At 49.5% G+C, this 6,810-nt stretch overlaps 1 pseudogene; it reads left to right on the forward strand.

Moving 5' to 3' along the window:
- Positions 1–1,629: 1,629 nt before the first annotated feature.
- On the forward strand, positions 1,630–3,825 carry LOC124979277 (nucleoside diphosphate kinase, mitochondrial-like; annotated as a pseudogene).
- The last annotated feature ends 2,985 nt before the right edge of the window (positions 3,826–6,810 follow it).

A 6,810-nucleotide genomic window follows, 5' to 3' on the forward strand; every position in this document is an offset into this window, starting at 1 on the left:
ATGATATTGTGGAATGTTCTAGAACCTGGGAGGTCCTTCTGCAGCAAACACCCTGCATTAGAGAGTTTGCTGTGTGCAGCTGGTTGTTACCCCCAGAAGGTCAGTGGTTTCAGAGTGGAGTTCTTCCCACTCCAGCTGAGTTCATTCCTGCTGGGTGCACCATGCTGCCCCAGTGTGGTCACCCAGTAAATACAGGTTGCAAATGAACTCAGAGAAGAGGAAACAGGCCCACGGAGCAAGAGTGACCTCAATCATGTTCACAAACAAAAATTGCCACAGGTCTGGAAAAAATAGCCTCAAATTCTCCACCAACTCCCTCCTTTCCAGGGCGGAGGGGGACTAAAACTTTGGAATTACTCAAGAAAGCAAGTCCATATAAGACATTTCCTAGGTCTGACCCTTGGACAGGACAGGGCTGAGGCACTAGGGGGAGACTGTCAGGGCTTGTAGGCAGAGAGGCAACATGAACAGAGGGATGGGAATAGTGGAGAGTCTGACGTGAACTTATATATAAACTCCATGCCATGCCAGTGAGATGGAGAGCAGTTTTCTCCTAATCTGAAAACGAGGCAGCTTTAGCTGGAAGGTTCAAGGTCCTCTTCCAGTTAAGAGGGATTTAAACATATGGAGGAAAGTCAACTCCCTCAAGGAATTGACCCCAAACAGCCCAGGGATGGAGGTCAACCCCTCAGTTCCTTTCTTCTTGCCAGAGAATTTAGGTAAGGTGCTGAAGCAACACATTACATATTATTATTCAATTTAATCATTGACAAATAGGACATTCTTTGTTAGTACTGGGGGCTGAACAGAGGGGTGCTTTATATTTTTTATATTTATATTTATGTAAAATATTATATTTATATTTATATAAAATACCTTTATATTTCTTGAGACAGGGTCTTGCTAAATTGCTCAGGCAGGCCTCCAACCTGCAATCCTCCTGCCTCAGCCTCCTGTACCCAACACATGGAATAAACTAAGGCTAAAACATAATAATAATAAAATGACTTTCCAAAGTCACAAACCAAGTGGCAAAACTAAAAAGACATTCCCATCTCAAACATGGCCCCCAGATGCCTTCCACCAAGATCTTGGCCCTTGGTTGGGGTGGGGGAAGCTCCTGAAAGAGTCTGGGTCCACCCCTTCACAGAGATTCCGGATCTCCCTTTGAGCTCAGATCTATGCCAGGTGTCCATAGTTTTTTGGACAGACCTTATCTTTGCCTCCCCTGAGAACCCTACTTAAGGTGCCCAGAGAGGGCCATAATAAGACAGGTGTCACCCATCCTTGACCCCATGACCGATGCTCCACGTGGATGTCACCTTTCCCATTTTGCCAGGATGTTCTTCTCCTGAAGTTCTCAGTCCATCACTGAAGTTCTAAGTCCATCATCATGCTTCTGCTTCACCCCAACCCTTCCATATCTTCCTGGAGAAGGTGTAAAACCTTTGTTGAGGGCGAGCCCTTTGGCAGGAGCGTGGAGCCAGACACTACTCGGTTCCTTCTTGGAGCCCTCCCCGTCCACGACCGGGCAGAGGCCAGGCAGGTCCTCCCTTCCCGCCGCAGGGCACCGAGAGGCCGGCAGCCTGAGCAGCGACCGGGGGCGAGAGCCAGGGAAGGGACCCGCAGATGCCACCTCCGCCCCCCTTCCTTGGCCGGGGCCCCCACGGTGTCGGGGAGCAGGAGGAATCAATCAGGATAATGAAGCCGCAGCCTGCCACGCACCGCGGGGGCACTGAGGAGCGGGGGCCGGTGCCAAGTCCGCCAGACGGTTCGGAGGAGCCGAGCCCGGCGCGGCCCGGCGACAGCAACGGCGACGGCGGCGGCGGCGGAAACCCGGTGCAGGCGCGCGAAGGCCGGACGCCGCTTGCGCAGGCCCCTGGCAACCGCGCCTTGGCAACCGGACGCCCAAGAGAAATCTTAAAGCTGCAGCGCCTACTTTCCCCGCCTCTGCCTTCGCCGCCTGTACCCCAGGGGAAAGGGTCCTACTGAGGAAGGTTAGTGGTGGGGGTTAGGACTTGGTGTCTGATTCATACCTTCACTTGTTTATTTATCAAATGTATATTGAGCCTTCGTGCCCAAGCTCGGGCTAGACATCGGGGAGGGGAACGGGCTGTGATTAAAAAATGAACAAGATCCTGCCAACAGGAGTTCACAGTCTAGCGCGCAAGGCAGACCAGACTGGCTGAGGTGAACAGGAGCTTGTGTTATTCAGGATGAAGGGACTTTGGCTGGAGGGCCGAAGGGCTGTTACAAAATATTCCCAGAGTACCTGCTTCGCTCCAAGCTGTGGGTCAGGCTCTTCTTTTCTGGGCTGTGTTATTATCCCCCCCAACAGCCCTGTGAGATGGGCATTCTCATTATAATCATTATCCACCCCATTTTAAAGATGAAGAATTAGAGGACCAGAGAGGTGAAGGGAATTAGCCCGAAATCTCATTTTGCTTTTTGTAGAATCCAAGACTCAGTCATAGGACTTCTGACTCTAGCCAGCTTTCATTATGCCTATCTGGAAGGTTAGACCTAAGTGAGGACTTCCCAATATAAATTGTGTCAAAAGTGATAAAGGAGAAAGGGTAACTGAAGGAAAAAATGGCTACATCACCCTCCTGCCATCTACTAACCTGACCCTGTCTGTGCCTGTCCTCATAAGTAGGCCTGGATGTGGGTAGAGGGCGAGATGCTGACCTCCAGATGTCCCTCTAGTTCTGTGATTTGATAGCTCTTGCCTGAAGTCCAGGCACTGTGCCACCCTTCTGGGCAGCAGTAGTTGGCAGGGGGCTGCAAACTGTGGGGGATTCCAGGCTTCCGAAAAAAGGGGCCAGGGTTGGTGGGGACATGTTAGAGGGATGGTAAGGGGGCTTTGACAAAAGAAAGCTTGAGTCAATATCACCAGGAAAGCTGGGCCTCATCTTCCCTTCCCTTGTCCACATATCTTTCTTTTTTCGCATCTTCATTCAGACAAGAAATCTGTGCCAGAACCTGGGGTAGGCTCAGAAGCTGTTGGTGAGGCAACAATCATGCTGGCTTTGGAGTCAAGCTCTGTCATTTACCAACTATGTGCCTTTGGGTAGGTGAATCAATTTCCCTGAGCCTCAGTTTCCTCATCTATACAATAGATGCATATATCTTTCAACAGTTATTGTGAGACTTAAATGAAGTGAGAAAAATGTATTTATTGTATTTGACACATGGTAGATGCTTACCAACTGGTAACACTTAAATGTCCTTGATTATTTTAGTAGTCTAATAATAATCCTAAAGATTTGTCTGTGTCCTAGTTCCCAGAATCTATGAATGTTATCTTATCTGGGAAAAGGGTCTTTGCAGATGTGATTAAGAATCTTGAGGCCCAGCTCAGGAGGGCTCTCCTGGACCCAGGAGTGCACACTGGTTGCAGTGAAACCAGATGAGATGCAGCAGTGGCTAATTGGAGCTGTGACCCAGCACTTTGAGAGGTGGGGCTTCAAGCTGGTTGATACTAAGATGCTGCAGGCACCTGAGAGTATCCTTACTGAGCACTACCAGAACCTACAGAGAAAGTCCGTCTATCCAACCCTCATCAGCTACATGAGCTCTGGGCCTGTGGTGGCCATGGTCTGGGAAGGGTACAAAGCAGTTCATGCCATCACAGGACACACTGACTCCACTGAGGTTGCCCCTGGGACCATTCAGGGGGACTTCAGCATCCACATCAGCAGGAACATCATCCATGCCAGTGACTCAGTGGAAGGGGCCCAGAAAGAGATCCAGCTGTGGTTCCAGAGCAGTGAGCTGGTGAACTAGGCAGACAGGGACCACCACAGCAGCAGCTACCAAGCCTGAGGGCTTATGCTGCCCTCAGTGCTCCCACAACCACCCGGGATCAACTACTTTGGTCAACAACTCAAGCCTACACCCATACTCTCTCCCCCAAACCACTTTTTTGTTCACTTTCTGCCCCACCTCAGTCCAAAGGAGTTTAAGGTCCAACTTTATGTGCCTTTCTATATCCTAAGTCAGCACAAGATTGGACCAAATCCTTCTGTATCAAAGCGCCAGACCTTTTGTGTCTTGGATGACCTTACCTGTTCCAAAGGAAAGACATTAAAAATTCACTGCTTATTAAAAAAAAGAAAGAAACTTGAGACGGGAATATTATTCTGAAGCATCTGGGTGGGCTCTAAATGCCACCACAGGTGTCCTTATAAAAGAGAGGCAAAGGGGCAAAGGAAGATTATACACACAGAGATTTGAAGATGGAAGCAGAAATGGAGTGATGGGTTCACAAGTAAAGGGATGCTAGCAGCCACTAGAAGCAGAAAGAAGCAAAGAACAGATTCTCCCCTATAGCCTGTAGAAACAGCATAGTCCTGCTGACATCTTGGTTTGGGCCCAGAGAAATTGATGTTGAAGCCCTGACCTCCAGAAGTATGAGAAGATAAATTTATGTTATTTTAAGCCACCAAGGTTGTAGTGATTTTGTTACAGCAGCTTTGGGAAACTAATACACTTATGCTGGAGATTCAGTCTTCAATAAAACCCAGGAATTCATGGTCTAGTGGGAAAAGAGAGAAGCAAACAGTGCATAGGAGCATTCAGAAGGGAGGCACCTTACCAGAACCAGGGAGTGGAGGGAAAGGTAGGTAAGGCTGTTGGGAGTTGTTTAGCCAGGTGAGGGGCCAAAGCAGGAAGGGCATTCCTGGCAGAGAGATTAGTATGGGTAAAGACATGGGGTGGGAGGGAACACTGCCTTCAGAAAAATGCCTTAGGGATGGCAGGTGTGTGGGGGTATGGAGGGTGGGTTGCAGAGGCAAAAAAGCCAAGGGCCTTGGCTTCTACCCTAGAATAGAATCAACCCCTCCAATCTGGACTGGCACTGAGCCCCAGATCAGAGAACCCCAGACTGTGAGCACTATAAAGCCTTACACACCATCCAGTATAGCCTTGCACATAGTCATATATAGGGAAACTGAGGCCCACAGAAAATAAGCTAGGACCGCAAGGCTACACTCTGGCCTCTCTCCTGAGAGATATGGGTGTCCTGTGTCTGGGGGTATCAGAGGTGCTGCCTGGAGGTCCCTTTGCAATCCACTTAAAAGTACAGAGACCTTGTGGTCTCTAAACAAAGACAGTGTTATTTGCATATTATTTGCATGTTGTTAATTAGATGAGAGAGGCAGATTCATTCAGCCTCTCCCCTTCATGTCTCCCTCTCCTCTCTCACTCACATTGAGTTGTTGTTATTTATTTCTTGACCTCAACTACTTCTCCCAAAACTCCAGGCCAGGCCTCATCTCTCAAGTTCCCTTCCTAGTCCCAGCTCAACCTCTTGTATTAAGTCTTAGGTCCTGCCTGGAAATGTTGTCTGGTGGTCTTTAGTGTGTCTAGTCTGGGTGGAGGATCTTGGAGCAGCTTACAATGGAAAGGGAAGAGATGGGCTCTCCAGTTCAAAGTTTTCTCTTGGAATGGGAAGCAGTGAGTTCTGTCTCCCTGTAGTCCAGGAGCCATCTAAATGGGGCGATGGGAGTGGAGGAGGAGGGTGTTCCTTGGGGATCTGGTGGGCAGGTGCCAGCTGCATGCCCCAGGCCTGCCCCAAGCCTCTTGGCTGGCAGCCATACTAGGCCCAGGAGGAACCAGCTCTTTCTTTGAGGGAGGAGGAATCTTGGAAAAGGTCTAGGAGCACCCCTTGGCCTGGCAGCCTAGGGTCAGGTTGAGGTCATCATACAAGTTACTATGGATCCTCTGATTGGGACAGCACATCCAGATTCTTGAGGCTGCCATCAATGCAGAAAATTGTGAAGCATTGTTCTAAAGTAAGCATGGTATATTCTCGAGGACAGGTACTAGTGAATGTTTCTGATAATGTGGGGTCACCTGTCTCTTGGAGACAAATAAGGACAGGGAATCACAGATCTGCCTCTCTCATTTCCCATTAGCTCCCTCTTCCTTCTGAAACCAAGGCTGTGCCCAACACCCCTCCCAGGTGAGATGTCTGAGCCTGTCATCTGGTGATCACCAGAGAAGGCACCACACTGTGGCCAAGACAGGTGCAAAGGATGACCTCAGGTGCCCCCTGCCCCCATCCTGGCAGAGGAGCTGCGGGGCTCCATCACCATGACCGACTTAAGTTAGCTGCCAGGAGCTGGGAAATTAGGATCCACAGAAAAACCTGGGGCACAGTTCAGGTTAGCAATTTGCAGAAACCAGCTTGCTCTGCATTAGGATAGTGGCCTGCATGTGGAAAGAGATTGCCCTGAGTGTGAATGGTTCCTCATGCATGAGTGATGTGTGAGCTATGTGGACACATGCTACAGGGGCCTCAGCAAGCATTTCAACCAGCACGCACAGCTGTGTGCATGCATCCAAGTGTGCATGAATGTATGTTATGTATGTCTGCCTTCTACCTTCCCTCTTTTCTGCAGAGCTGGACTTATCTTCTTGTTTCCTGATAAGACAGGAAGTGAGGGACCTCAGTTTCATTGCCCCAGCCCTGCTCCTTTGTGGAGCAGGTCCTGCCTCCATTTGCCCATGACAGCAAGCAGTAGATCCTGGCCCTTTATTAGAGACCCCAACTTGCACCGGTTCTTCTGTCCTGGTAAATCCCTCTTCCCTAGTGTGTTTCATGCCACTACCTCATCTAATGTCCAAATCAAAGGGAGAGATGGGAGGAACTTGGGGTGATACTGTTGATGTGGGAGGAGAAAGGGTGGATCAGATACTGTTCGATTTTGCCTGGGTCCCCTTGGAGCACTGCTGCTCATTTAAAATTCCGATTTAAAGCCGAGCGGCTCTTTAAATTTCCACATTAGCATGCCGCCCTGATGCCAG

The sequence above is a fragment of the Sciurus carolinensis genome, chromosome 3 (genome assembly GCF_902686445.1).
Source record: "Sciurus carolinensis chromosome 3, mSciCar1.2, whole genome shotgun sequence".
NCBI classification, from domain to species: Eukaryota; Metazoa; Chordata; class Mammalia; order Rodentia; family Sciuridae; genus Sciurus; species Sciurus carolinensis.